Source organism: Vipera berus (assembly GCF_964194415.1).
Source record: "Vipera berus genome assembly, chromosome: 5".
NCBI classification, from domain to species: domain Eukaryota; kingdom Metazoa; phylum Chordata; class Lepidosauria; order Squamata; family Viperidae; genus Vipera; species Vipera berus.
The window spans coordinates 58,936,102-58,952,219 of NC_138207.1; the positions used below are offsets into that span (position 1 = coordinate 58,936,102).

At 36.5% G+C, this 16,118-nt stretch overlaps 1 protein-coding gene across 2 annotated transcripts in view; it reads left to right on the top strand.

The window, feature by feature from the left end:
- Positions 1-16,118, top strand: part of GRK5 (G protein-coupled receptor kinase 5) — a 182,589-nt gene that overhangs the window by 19,041 nt on the left and 147,430 nt on the right. The gene's annotated exons all lie outside the window — the stretch shown is intronic.

Consider the following 16,118-nt stretch of genomic DNA (forward strand, 5'->3'; position numbering starts at 1 on the left):
CCCCCCCCGTAGCTGTACGATAAAGCCACCAGTTAAAAAGATGGGGAAATCTGTTTTCGCATAAGATCCTGGAGTTTGGTGCTGTGTGTGTGCGTATTTGCAACACCGAACATGTGTGGGGCGTATTTGGAGCGGGGAGAGGGGGAGCTGCGATCTTGCTGTCAGCCCCGGAGTGATTAGCGGAATTGTGGCCATTCCGAACTTCCATCCGTGTCACGAACGATTCTGAATCGGGTTGACAACCTTTGGTCGCCTGGGTGAGGAAAAGGGTTTCTCTCTGCTTCAATGACTGGATGTCTTCTGTTTCCTTCCTTCCTTCCTTTCCTTTCTTTCCCTCTCTTCCTGAACCTCTACCTTTGAAAAGCTTAGCTCCTGAGCGCGCAGCTTGCAGTATTTGGAGGGAGCTGCTTTTCCATTCACTGCATTTGATGAATGAAAAAGAAAAATCTCCTAGCTGGCATCACAGGTTCCTGTAATCTCTCGCTTGAATGTGCTTGAATGTCTTAGGTTAGCAAATGCTAGGGGAGTGTTTCTTATCTGGGAAATTGGGGGGGGGAGGGAAGGGCGCTGGGATGAGCCACTGCATCTGCTTCCAGGAAAGCTGTCCTTTTGAGGCATTTGTTTCCCCTTCTGGGATATCCACTATGTCCTTTAATCAAGTGGTGGGTGGGGTACTTAAAGTCAGCCTGCCCCCCCTTTTATCTTTCCTTGGCAAAGTGTTTTTTTTCCCCAGCTATCTATTTAAAAATACACGCTAATGGTCATTCAGCTGAAGATTCTGGTCTAATTTGTGTCAAGTGGATAAGAGGTTTGATAGATAGAAGGCTGCCTCAGAAAGCCTTTTATGTGTTACCGAAGTAGTAGTAGAATTAATACAACTTATATAAATTCGAGAAAACCGCTTCTGATGTTTATGTGGCTGTGTCTCATAAAGACTCTATCTAATAAAGTAATTGGTCATCCAGTGAACATAGTCATTATAAGATACTTATAAAATTAATTATTGGGTATAAAAACAAAAAAAAAGGTGAGGTCATAAGCCAAGGGAGGAAGGTATGAGAACAATTTGCTTTACTTGAGAAGGGAATTTGATAACTGTTTCCTACAAGATCTCCGTCTTCCATGCATCCTTACATACTGATTAAAGCTTTCAGTCCAATGTTTCTATATGCTTGAACTGAGAATTAAAAATAAATGAGTCTCATCTCAGCCCTAGTGGATCTCTAGAATTAGACCATGTAGTATTTCTAAGCAAGGAAAACTAGTTGCTGATTGAATGCTAAGAGAGAAAAGTGATCACGGAACATCTGTGAGGAGCCACCTTGTGGCAGAACATTATTAGGTATCTTACGGCTTGAGAAAAACTTCCAAACCTTATTACCGGTATGTAATGTATAAGTTTATGTTTCTGTGCTGAAAAAAAAAGATGACTTATTATATGGTTGAGAATATAAATATTGTTTGCTTATATTCATATAAAAATGTAAAGAAAACAATGATGTCTTTAATATGTAAGGGCAATTTAAGTAACTGGGGGATCCTTATACAGACTTTTTATTTGTTTGTTTTTTATTTGATGAGTACTAGATCAAGATTTTTCATTCTTTTTTCAGATTGCAGATCTGCTTTTTTTTAATAAAAAAAATCCCAGTTCCTCCCCCCCCATCATATAGCAATGTTTTAATGGTAGAAAATTAGCTGCATTCAAGTGATTTCCTTCCTTCTTTCCTTCCTTCCTTCCTTCCTTCCTTTCTTCCTTCCTTCCTTCCTTCCTTCCTTCCTTGAACAGAATAGCAAAGTTGGAAGGGACCTTGGAGGTCTTCTAGTCCGGGGTCCCCAACCCCCAGTCCATGGACTGGCACCAGACCGCAGTATGCCAAAAACCAGTCCGTGCAAGCAAGCAAAGCCCCATCCGCGAGATGCAGGCAGCACACAAAACCACGTCTCCTCCAGTCCACAGAAAAACCTCTCTCCACAGAACCGGTCTCTGGTGCTCAAAAGGTTGGGGGACTCTGTTCAACCCCCTGCTCAGTTAGGAAACCCTATACCATTTCAGACAAATCGTTGTCCAGTCTCTTCTTAAAAACTTCCAGTGTTGGAGCATTCACAGCTTCTGGATGCAACTTGTTCCACTGATTAATTTTTCTAATTGTCAGGAAATTTCTTCTTAGTTCTAGGTTGCTTCTCTCCTTGATTAGTTTCTATCCATGGCTTCTTATCCTGCCTTTAGGTGCTTTGGAGACTAGCTTGACTCCTTTATGGCAACCCCTGAGATATTGGAACACTGCTATCATGTCACCCCTCATCCTTCTCTTCATTAAACTAGACATACCAGATTCCAGCAACCATTCCTTGTATGTTTTAGCCTCCAGTCCCCTAATCATCTTTGTTGCTCTTCTCTGCACTCTTTCTAGAGTCTCAACATCTTTTTTACATCGTGTCGACCAAAACTGGATGCAGTATCTTTCCTTCCTTCCTTCCTGTAGATCCTTAGGATTCCCTAGAATACAGTTTGAAAAACCTGTGCTAGACAATGTGTGAAGTGAAGCTTACAAGCTATGGGGTTTTGGTTATAGACTCATGGTTTATGTTATCTGTTGTAATAAAGCTTCAAAAATAATTCACCTAGGATACTTTTTTCCTGTATATTATGGTTTCTAAAAACATGACCTTATGCTTGAGACATTCTTCACGTGTTCTGCCATGTGAGTACATTTCATGTTTTTCTTTCTAGAAGACACATGGGGCTGTGTAGTGAAAATGCAATGTCTGAATTGGCTCTTGTTGGCTATACCGATGATGAATTTAGATCCTGTGACTTGTCAAGCCATCTTCAGAAATTACACATTTCTTTGATTCTCTTTTGTATTACTTTATTTATGCAAGATTTTTGGAGTCTTGGATATTATTTTTTTATGCATATAAGTATTAGTGCAATCATTGCAAAGGAGGATTACCAGGAGTGCGTGGAGCAGGACTTGATATATGTAGTGATGAATGGGTACACTTTATCTTGTTCTATTATTCCATTTATACAAAATTATACTGATGACAAATGTTCATAGGGTTTCTGTGCCAAGCTGTTTAGACTGTACTGAGCGGCCATTTTTCCACTTTCAGGAAGAGTCATTATTTACTCCTCGCCTGATCTTTTAAATCTGAATTATATGGTTTGAACTGTTTCCCTCCCCCCCCCATGTATTTTATTGTTTTGGTTTGCTTGGTAGTTGTTTGAGAGTCCCATGTATAGAAATGTAGGATGGAAATATATTGATAAACATTTCATTCCATAAGGAATAGACGACAATATTTGGGACTTCACTGAGCTTCACTGACAAGGATTGTCTTAGTGTTTAGGGGATTGGAACATTTTTAGTGGATTATAATTCAACATATCTAGAAGGTAACAAGGAGAACACTGGATTCAATGGTTGTAGTACACTTCTATCTTTAAAGGGTGGGTCTTTCAATTTATAGCTGATTTCCCAATGAATTTCATAGCAATTCAAGACATAGGTTAATAAATATCTTTGCCATCATGTTAGATTATATGTCAAAAGCTGTTTGGTGAAGTTTTTAAATTTCTTGTTTAATGTAGATCTTCCTTGGATATTGTCTAAAACGTCCAAAATTTCCAAACAGTATTTAGGAAGTAAATCAGTCACCATAGCACCTACTGCACAGTGGTAGATTGGTACTTTGGTTCTTTTTTTAGAATTTATGTTTTTGATATAAGCTACTGGGAATTTATTTTTTTAGTATGGCAGTATCTAAACATAATAAAATAACCAGTGGATCTAATAATAAAACAACCTGTGGATCTCCAGATGTCTCTCAGTTGATAGTCACAATATATTTGCAGAACACCAGGTTCAGAAAGGAAATATAGGAAAGTGCATTTTAGTTAGTACTTTTAAAAAAATCAGTTCATGGAATGGTACTGTAATTATGAACTGCATTCTTATGCAGACCTTTTGGACACAGGAACAACATTGCAGTTTCCAGCTGTTTTTATCATATGATAGTGTGTTGAATGTTTAGCTATAATTTGAAAATAATAAATATTTGAAGCATAGTATATATAGGATAGGAAAAATATAATAATAGCATATAGCGTGTGTTTTAAAGAAGTAAGACAAAAACTAAAGCAACTGTAACAAGAACTAACGTTTAACGTAAAGAGAGGGAAATATGGAGATAAGAAAAAAGACAAAGCCAGAAATGCAGAAAAAAGAGAAAATCCAAATAAATTATTTCCAGTTTTCTTTTATAACAGTTATAGGTAAAAATGTAAATTAACTTCTTTTTTTTATGGTTATATAATTACTTACATTTTTCTATAACCTATTTCTTTTAATCATCAGAACCATATATCATACTTTCTTTTTTCCCTGTTTCCTGTAAAAAAAATCAGTAATAAAAACACTCAGTTTTAAGCTTAGGCAATATATTCTTTAACAAAGCTGTCAATTTGGCTATCTTCATCATCCGTTCCTATATTGTATTTATAATTGAATCTTTCCACCTTTGTGCATATAATGATCTTGCTGCAGTTATCATATATAAAATGAAAGTTCCGTGATTTTATTTCAACTGTTTATTGATCACTCTTAAAATCATCTATATCTTACATTTTTTGTTTCCACAGAGCATGATAAAATGTCCTCTCTTGTTGATTACATTTCCAGCATAAATTTGAAGTACCTTATATATTCTACACAATTTTAGTGATATATACCAGCAATACATCCTTTTATAAAAATTCTCTTTAAAAATATAAGTGTATTTCAGTTCTTTCAACCACATATTTTCGCACTTTTCCATTTGTATAAGAAAAAATAGCCATTTTTCATACTTGTTCTTCTGTTTTAAATTTCAGTAAAAATGTATACATTTTGGCAATAACACATTCATCATTTATACACAGTTCCGTTTCAAATTCAATCTCACACAGTTAAATATCAAAAAAAATTACCTACTTCAAATCTTTCTAATAACTGTACATAAGAAAATCATTGACATGTGTATCCTGCTGCCACCAAGTCTTCCCTTGATTTTATTTTACATTCTTCTGGCAATATTCTGGTATATCAGAGTTAGTTAATCATTTATGTTTACTTGTCATTTCTCTTCTATAAAATGCTTCTTGTGCTGAGAGCCACAAAGGTATTTTCAGGCGCAACCTGGGTTTATATTTTATTTATTTATTTTATTTTAATTCCATTTATATCCCACCCTTCTCCGAAGACTCAGGGCGGCTTACAAGCTTAGCAGTAGCCTTCATTCTATGTATATGCCTGCTTATTAGGGCTTTCACACACACCCCAAGCGGCATTATTACAAAGTCAGCTTAATTGCCCCCAACAATCTGGGTCCTCATTTTACCTCCATATTGTCAATATCGCACTCTAACAAAATTATTTTTAAAGTTATATTAACCCTAGTTTGTCATAACATATGTATCCATGTCACCCTTAAGTCCTTCTAACTCCAAAAGCCTTCTATTTCTCATCAGTATCTATTCTTCCATCCAAATTAACTATCAAACTGCAAAGTATAATTTCAAATCAAGTAAACCCAATCCTCTTTCTTTTAAAATTTGCTACACAAATTTAGATATATATCTCTGTGCCATTGTGTGCAGTGATATACTGCACACATATATAAAAGCTCAGTTATAGACGTCAAAACAGATGTAATAATAGCATGTTATAGAAATAAATGATTAAGTATATACATTGTGTGTAGAAAGCCCTAGATTCACTTTGTGATGTTTCCAAGGAGAACTGTGACATATTCTTGCCCAACATTTTTGAGATTGGCTGCTGGTCAGTGTAGATAATACTTAGCAACATCAACCAATTATGTGGACAAATCAGCTGCCAATGTTTCTATTGTTAACTTTTGAAAAGCATGCATGAGTAAGCTAACTAATTTTTCAAACACACACAAACTCCAAACTGCATAATGAACACTACTATAAAAACAAAGTTTGCCTCCTGTGTAAATCATCTTATTTTTAAGCATCTTGGCCTCATTTATCAGAATTTAAAGCAAAATGCTTTTTATTACAAGCTCCACCATTTGCAGCTAAATATAATCTGGAATGCTATGTAGCCATACCATACCTAGCCAGCAAAAATCTGGATTATCACTGAATATCAGCAAAGAGATGCAGAAAAAAAACCTCTAACTTTTTGCTTCCATCTAGTGGTTGTCTGGGTTTTTGCAACCCAATTAGGAACTGCCTGGTTCTATGAACAATTGTTTTAAAAAAAGGTATTTGGTATTTTGACTATCAAAGAAAAAATAATTGATAGAAGGAATCAGTTTGGAATTCTAATTTGAGAAACAAGTATTCAGGCTCAAATTATTGTAAACACATTATGCCAATAACTCACAGTCAAGGAAAGTCTATAATGCTGGAAAAGGTGGAAAGAAAGGGGAAGAGGACAACTAGGGGCAAGATGGATGCTGCACTTCATTAAAGCAGTGGTGGGGGCACTACTGAAAGTCCTAAAGGACCAGATCATCCTGGAAAATGTGTGTCCCAAAGGTGTTTTCTTTCAACTATGACCTGGACGACTGAGAATCTCCATAGACGCCTACCTTTATGGTCGCTAAGATTCAAAACTGACACATAATTGAAAAAAATCACTCAACATATCTTTAAAATGATATACTGCACACATATATAAAAGCTGAGTTATAGGTGCTAAGAAGAATGAAACCAAGTTATGTAAAAAGATTTTACAAGTCCAGTGTTCTAAAATGCACTTATGTAGACCACTTAAGATAACTCGTTGTTTAGAGGCCATCATGATTGAAAAATGAGTGCTGTAGTGCTGACACAGCTTATATACTATTTCTGAGAAATAGATTAGAAGATAGATGGAAAGATTCATCTTTTCAATTTCAGCTTCTGCTTTCCAGCTTAAATACAGTAGCTAAATACAGAGCACGGTAGCTTAAATACAGAGCTAAATAACTGGAGAAAATTCTTTGTAAATTTGAAATAAATAAATCTATTTAACTTATTCCCGTTGTGACCAGGATTTTTTATATAACTAATCTTTATTGATCTATCAGAATTATGAGAAAATGCATAGTTTATAAAATATTATTCGAACACAGATACAGTAAAGAAATAGCAAGGTCTTTACTGTCCAAATTTCATTTTGAAGTTCTTCTACAACAATTTTCAGTTTTAAGTTGAGCAGCCAATTGCAGAAGACCAATCTGCATACCACTGGTAGATCCTAGGACATCTCAAAATAGATTCGGGCCAGATTTTTGAAGTTCTTGTTTTGGAGGAAATATGAGACAAAATTAGGACGTATTGATCATACTGTGTCTATTTCAGTGACAGGAGGAAACAAGGAAATATGGTCTGCAGGTTGAAAACGGTTTACTCCTATGCTCAACCAAAATGTAGATTTTTGCTTAGCATGTCCTGTGAATTCATTCAGCCATTGTGAGTTTACGTTTTGATGCATATGAATCTAGCCCTTGTGCTTTCTGCTCAAGCCATAATTAAATAAAACATGACCCGGTGCAATTTGTAAGCCTGGTGATTATGTTTAACAATAAACGTTACTAGTGTTTTCTGGAATGTAAGCTGTGAGTAGTCATTATTGGCAGTGTTTATTCTCAATAATTGAAGAAACTGAAAGCAGTTTCCATTACAGCTTCTGAAACGAAATACAGCTTTAGTAAAATGGTTTTAAACTTCATCTAATGGGAAAGATATAAGATCGGCTTTCTTGTACTTAAACTATCAAGTGTATTGTCTTCATTTGTCAAAAACTGATACCTGTCCATATGTTGAGTTCTATTAGCTTAAGCATCAAGAGATTTTGCAACATGTACAAATATCCTATCCATGATGTAATATAAGAGGTGAAATGTATGTAATGTATTCATGTCTATCCAACTATCCAACTGCTAATTCTCCAATGACTGGATCCAAAATTCCAAGAAAACATTGATGTAGTATCAATAACATAAGGAATAAAAATAAAATATCAGTATGAATGATTTAACATTGACTTAGTAAACTTGTTCATGATAAACTTTTCTAGTAAAATATTTTTAAAACTTTGTATTTTGACGATAGTTTTCAGAAGGATAACCTCAATTCTTTTGCTATCATTTGAAGAAGAGGGACTGCAAGTTATGAAAGCTTATGCTGTACTTAATCATCGGAGACTCAACCGTCTTTATTTATCTATACTTCTCCATAAGAAGTGAAAACGAATTGGAGTGTTGTGTATAAAGTTTATCCTGTGCCACAAGGCTTGCAGTCCCAGGACCACTTAACACCAAAATCCACGGATATGGATTCCTGACATTTCCAGCCAAGAACTTTTAACAAAACATTTGATTTAGCTGAAGAGAAAATAATAGAACACATGATGAAAGAATAACCATAATAGGGTTTATTATAATTAAACAGAATTGAAATACATTTAGTTCTTGCCCCTGGCTTTATCTGCAACTTTTCCTGCCTGCTTCCTAATGAACAAGAAAAGCTAGGGGGAAAAATAAAACATTAGTGATCTAGTGCTTCTGTTTTCTGAAGGAAGGTTTCATCACTCCATCCTGGCCAAGATGTTACATCAGAGCAGGAAGCAGAATTTCTGCAGTCTTTTTTTTAAAGTCAGTGCCTTTTGCATGTTCTTTACAGGATTGTGTGGTTTAAGTAGAAGAGCTGCAGCCTTCCAAAGCTGTGTGTTCATTGGATGATGGTTCTGCAAGACTTTGCATGGCTAAAAGGGAAGCCAGACCTACACAGGAAAGGAGAATTTGCAAGTACCCTATTTCAACCATATATCTCTGTAGAGCTGCATTCTTGGGCTTCAAAGGGTTATAAAGCAAGCAGAATTCCATGAAAACAGACTATCAAATCCAGACATGGTAGTCTTTATAGATCATCTGTGCTGGATTCCAGTCCTGTCTAGCATTTATTTGGGCAGACTTCCTGAGTGTTAATAGCAAGATTTAGTCTTTAAAGTAAAGAATCATATTATAAAGAAATAGATGAACGTATTCCTGGTCCGGATACATTGCACTATATATAGAAACTGGTGGATCCAAGAGATTTACCTGACTCCCTTTTGTGCTACCTCCTCCAGCCAAAGACTAAATTTTTGTTTCCTGCGATTTGGAGCTGAGAAATAATTTAAAAAATGCTTCTCCATTCTGGAAAGAATTTTCAGCTGTATGAAAGTATTCTATTTTCCCCAATGTTGTGCTTCTAAATTTGTTATGGTATAATCATCACTTTTGCAATATAAATGGAGGTTAAGTGATTGAAACCATTTAGAAGATGCTATCCTTTAATTTTAATTCTAGTACATTTATAATTAATGAGTGCAGCAAAATCCTTGCTTGCCAGTCAGTCTCTTTGAGTCCAACTCATCTCACAGGTTAGCTGTTCTAGAAGGAGGAAGAGTATTAGGTGTGCTCACCCTCCTGAGTTATTTATAAAATTGATAAAGGTGGGAAATAAATAAAACATGTATGTCACTTTACTGATGTTCTTCAATATTGGAAGGTTTGTACAAGAAGGATTTGTCACATGCTAACGGCAAAACTGAAAATTTCAAGAATTAAAATTTGCCAGCAGTTATTGTCCTGCTATGAAATTAAAGGTAATTTCTTCACGCCACCATTGTGTGACAGCTTGTCATTGTGACAGCTGATGAAATGGGGGCTCATCATTTTGATGCAGAAATAAAGCACTAGTCCATGGAATACAAGGGCAATTCAGAAATAAACCTCCGTTTGGTTATCAATGACAGACTCGCAGATACAGAACTTTTATTGTACACATTAGAAAATTACAACATTACATTATTTTTCTGCATAATCGCCATTCAAATTGAGGCAGTTGTCATAACGTCTTACAAGTTTTGAAATTCCTTAGGAGTAGTCGCTCGGTGCCAAATCTGGGCTATGGGGGGTGGTGTGATCAAAAACATCCCAACAGAACTGCTTCAAATGTTGTTGGGTGCATCTAGCGGTATGCGAGCGAGCATTATCATGAACCAACACCACACTGGAAGTGGTGCCATAGAAAATCTCACCAAATGTAAAGATGCCAAAGGAGTACTGCTAGTGAAGTTCATGGAGTGTGGTTCGACCATCAGTTCAGAAGTGTACTGTGAAACATTACAAAAACTCAAGACGAGCCATCCATAACAAGCGTTGGGGCATGCTGACTTCCAGTGTGGTGTTGGTTCACGATAATGCTCGCCTGCGCACCACTAGACACACCCAAGAACTCTTGAAGCAGGATGTTTTTGATCCTCCCCCCATAACCCAGATTTGGTGCCAAGCGACAACTACTAAGGAATTTCAAAATTTGTAAGACGTTATGACAAGTGCCTCAGTTTGAATGGTGATTATGTCAAAAAGTAATGTAATGTTGTAGTTTTCTAATGTGTATAATAAAAGTTCTGTATCTGTGAGTATCTGTCATTGATAACCAAATAGAGGTTTGTTTCTGAATTGCCCTTGAATCATCACAAAGCTTTACCTGCAAGGAAAAAATGTCCTACAGCTTAGTTTCCCTGTGGCAGAAAAATGTATGTTTATAGGGTGTTTTTAATGCAAATTGTGTTATTCAAATAAATTTCCTTGAGCTTGGCACCACTATCGACACAGAACACTGTGCGACAATATGACAATACTAGACCTTGTGCTTCCTGAGCTACCCAAGAGGCAATTGCGAAGTGAGACCAAACCATTTCACTTCAGCTGCATACAGTCCTTGGTGCCATGTGACTTCTAACTTTTCCTAAAATTGAAGAAACAACTTCATGAACATCTGCTTGACTGAAAGGCATTTGAGGACCTGGTTGAAGAGACAAAATGTAGAGTGACTTTGTGGTGGCTTGAAGAAGCTAGTTGGCAGAAGTATAGCTAGTGGTGGTGATTATGTGAAAAAAGAAACACAGGTAAACAAAAGAACTCATTTTGAAGCTTTGTGTATGTGTGTTTCATTAATTAAAATATATTTCTATGTAACCTAAATTATGGGGGTGGAGATATTACTTGTCATGCAACCCTTGTACAATCCATGAATTTCACAGCTTTACCACTTCATTCCAAAAAGGCTAAGCAGGAACAGCAGCTGATTGAATATATGACTCTTCCTATCTGATGTAGTGGCAACTTTCTAAATTTGGTTTTATCTGTTTTGCACACAAACAGAACACAAGCAATTAGCCAACAGGCTTTGCAGCTGCAAAACATTCTCTGTCCGTGTGGAAAAGTCTATTAATGCATGAGCAACTGGAACTAATTAAACTCATTCTCTTCATTACGGAGTGATCTAAAGAATGCAGTAAAAATGACAACTGCTTAAACCAACAAATATTTTAAGTCTCGTGGAATTTCTAGAGTTTTATTTTTTTAAATAGACTGAATAATCTTTTTCTTATGCATGGTGAGTGCGACTGATAAGGCTATATCTCTACAATTCACTGCTCTAGCTTTTCCAGAGGTGTTAAAGGAAAGCATTAAAGCTTTTTGATCAAAAGCAACATGGTGTGATTACTCAGAGCTGGCATCATCAGTACCTGCCGCAGGGGTTATTCAGGTGTCAAACCAGATTTGCAACCTTTGGCTTGCATCCTCTTTTTTTAGGAGGCAAATAATTTGTACTCATGTCCTGGCTTTACAGGACAGTTGATTCTTGCTATGCAACTGGCATCAGTCCAGAGTCTGGCTGGGAACACTGGAAACTGCCTCAGACTATTTGTCTAATAGCCTAATATAAATGTTTCTCTTTGATTAGCAGGAGCTCTCTGGGAAAATCTGAATGATATTCTCCTTATGTAGTACATGGTGCATTAGGTAGCCATTACACTTAAGAGCTTCTGTATATAAAATAGGGGCTGCTTCATTTTGGATTTCTATAAGGGCTAGTTTGCTGACAGAATCTCACTTCTAAACCATCCTTTTTAAATGTTGGGAAAGATTATGTTAGATAGTTCTGTGATAAAATATTACTTGTCTTGAGACTACCAAATCCAGACATAGTAGTCCTGTCTAGCATCTATTTGGTCAAACTTCCTAAGTATTCTGTGTTAATAGCAAGGTTTGGTCTTAAACATAAAGAATCATGTTATATAGAAATAGATGAAGTTAATTTTGGTCCAGATACACTGCTCTATATGTGGAAACTGGTGGATCCAAGAGATTTACTTGACTCCATTTTGCACTACCTCCTCCAGCGAAGACTTAAGTTTTTGTTTCCTGTGATTTGGAGTTGAGAAATAATTTAAAAAATGCTTCTCCATTTCAGCTGTATTTCAGCTGTATAAAAGTATTCTCCCCCCCCCCAAAAAATGTTGTGCTTCTGAACTTGTTATGGTTCAATATTTTGCAATTATTAATTTATTTACCATATGGCATAAATAATAAAAACTTTTGCGATATACCTAGCGTGATTGAACAAGGTGATTGAAAGCATTTAGGACAAGGTGATTGAAAGCATTTAGAACAGACATGTCAAACTCGTGACGTCACACAATGTATCAGAGCTTTTTCTCCATTGCCGGCAATGGGGTGGGCATGGTTTTGGGATGACGTGTCCAGCCCATGGGCCGGCAGTTTGACACCCCTGATTTAGAAAATGCTATCTTTTAATTTCAATTCTAGGACGTTTATATTTAATGTGTGCAGCAAAATCCTTGCTGCCCCAATCCTGCTATTTGCCATATCATAATTTTACAAACCAGTATTTCTGGAATTGTACCTCTTATTTTGGTAGCAGGTTTTAGTAGTTCAAGGAAATTAAGGAGAAGATGCGTGATCTCACTTACTTAGGAAAGTGAGATTTTGGAAAAAGTGGAAAGAAGAAAAATAAAGATGATTAAGGCCCTAGAGACAAAAACATATGAAGAACGGTTGCAGGAATTGGGTATGGCCAGTCTAGAGAAAAGAAGGACTAGGGGGTGACATGATAGCAGTATTCCAGTATTTGAGGGGCTGCCACAAAATTTTCCAAAGCACCAGAAAGCAAGAAAAGAAACAATAGATGGAAATTAACCAAGAAGAGAAGTAACCTGGAATTAAGGAGAAACTTTCTAACAATGAGGACAATTTACCAGTGGAACAGCTTGCCTTCAGACATTATAGGTGCTTCATCACTGGAGGTTTTTAAGAAGGCCAACTATCTGAAATGAATAAGGATCTCCTACTTGAGCAGGGGGTTGGACTACAAGATCTCCAAGGTCCCTTCCAGCTTTATTCTGATTAACTGACTTGGATGTTGTCAACTTTTTGAATTAAAAATTCTAATACTGGGCTCCAGGGGCTGCTTGTTCTTCAAAGAGTACTGGGGGAAAAAATCAACTAGGAAGAAAGGAGTTTGGGTCATACATTGCTATAATCACAATTGTTAAGGCAAGGTTGTTAAATAAGCTGTAATAGAATTTCCACATCACTCTAATGCATAAATTATGGTTCATAGACTAGAAGGACTGAGTTCCCACATCACATAAAGTTAATAGCAATAAACCCCATTATAACTAATATATGAACTCAACACATTTCTTGATCCTAGTTCGTCTGGCTTTTTGTTTTTGAAAATAAAAACAATAGATAGAATATTTTTGCTCTGGTTCATCACCAGTCTCATAATTCAGTCCAGGTAGCATTAACTGTCTTACGGGATGTCTGTAAGAGCTTGATATATCTTCCACATGAAAATACTGCTTGTAAGACTGACACAATATTAACTCAGAATGTAACAATGATTTATTATTGTTATCCAAGCCTCTCATTCCCAAAGGTACAATACTACTGTATATACTGTGATCACTGAAGCTAATCTCACCTCACCTTTTGTTTGTTTTGAAACCTGCTTATTATATAATTCAGAGGTGTTTTTGATCTGTCCATTGTGATTTTCATGTATTCTATGTATAGCTTTTATGAGGCATTAAACAGAGAAACTGTCTAAATTAAAGAAAAACAAGAGAGGCGTATTTTGCAGTTGGTGTTCTGAAGGATCTAGGCAATGCCAGTCTTTTAAACAGGAAAATATGCCTTGCCAGTGTTATGTCTCATTTCGTGAAGAGGGCAAATCTGTGGAGCATTTCTCCTATCTGATGTACTTTGAATGTTGGCTTGGCAGAAAAGTCTTCCATTTTATAATCCTCAAGGCTTTGGAGGAAGTATTATGAAGAAGGTGTCCTTGCTGGAGAAAGCCTGCTCATGATGACTTTCACCAAAAAGAAACTATAGTGAAGGTCTGAGATAAGGGACTCTGCTAAGGGCAGCCTTCTTTTCTCCTATCCAAATGTGTTGGACATTGTCTGATATGTTGGGGAAAAAAGCCATAGAACTATTTCATAGGCCAAAATTAATCGGAGACCAAATACAGCAAACAATAATAAAGCTATTTCAGCCTCTCATAGTTAGCAATATGCAGTACTGTAGAAAATTTCCAAAATGAACATGTTTCCATAGAAAATGTTTTTTACTTCAGGTTACTGATCATTCCTCTAAGGCACATGGTGATTTGCATTGGAAAATGTTCTCATGTAAATTAAACATTATCCTGTGTAATTAGCCTGTATAGGTTTTTTTCGCCCTTGCATAAGAATTTTTCTCTGGAGAATTTTCAGTTCAAAAATTTCTGAAAACCTACATCATTGTGCAGTAAAGTGACAGGCTTGGCAGATCATTTCAGCTCTATTTAACTAAAATCCAAATCCAAACTATAGATCTTTACTTCAGCATAATGTCTTAAGTAGTTTGCTTAAAATGCAACGTGTTCTACTTGGCTACTTTTCTCTGGGGTGCTCAAACATAGTTTAATTGGAGCCAAGGTTAAATAAAGAGCTACTCGATTTTGAAGGCTAAGAGTCTAATGCCTTTGGACATGTGTAAAAAAAATTAAATTACCATTTCATGAATCTTTGTTTAAAAGATACGGTTTCTGGATACAGCTTGGCACAATGTGGTATAATGGCAAGAGCACAGTAGAAGCAGTGGGAATTCTTCAGTGATTATGCTGTAAGCAGATTACCTCAGTGATTCTCAACCTGTGGTCTGTGGACCACTGGGGGCCATGATGTCGTCACATGGGATCTGCAACACTTGAAGAAATGTTGTGATATAAATCTTGAGTTAAGCGTTGGTGGTCTGTAGCTATGGTCTGTGGCCACAAACAGTATTTAAAGAGGGTCCGTGGTGAAGAAAAGGTTGAGAACCACTGTGTTACCTCTTTGTTATTTTATCACTGCTATCACTTTTATCACTACAGTGGGGGAAGCTGAATAAGACTTCAGAAATAAATGCCATCGTCTGGCCATTGAAGGAACATTTTTAATCCATAAAAGACTTCGCAGATGCTCAGAGGAAATATCAAGGCAGATAGTAAACAAAACCAATAAGAAGTTTCATGACGCCTGTAAAGATAAGCAAATGTATTCTAACGTTAATTATGGATGTACTTATAGGACAAATTAGGTGACAGCAAAATCTTTCAGAATTCTATCTAGCCTCTACAGAAATCCTATCGAAAATATTAAATTCAAGCTTTCAGATAATGTTATTCCTGTTAGGAATGTACAGCTTCCATTGGTTACATAGGGAATCTAAGCAACCTATTAAGAGCCTTATTTGAAGTCGGTGGCCCTAGGAATGCTAGGGGAATTCAAGAGTTTCAAGGGAGGAAATGGGTGGCTTTTGCCATTACAAGAAGCCCCCTCTCATACCACAGTTCTTAAGGCTGCAGAATAGAAGAGCTCCAGAAGACCAGATTATGAGCTTCTTTCCAAGGAGCTGGGCAATAACTACATTGTGATTCTACATAAGGATGAAGTTGATTTCCTTTAAGATAATGTCACCTACAGACTAGAAGCTCATTCAGTACCTTTCAGACATTATACAAGGTCTCATATTGGTGACTGGACTGATCCACTCCAAGATCTACAAATGGGTTTGGCAACTAAATGAGCGGCTAACACCTCTGAGTTGTGTATAGCAATTCACAGATCTTGCCAAATACTTCCACTTGATCACCTCACACATGCACACACACAAATATACACAACTTTCCATAAATACCCCTACCTCAAAAATTGCAACTAGTTAGG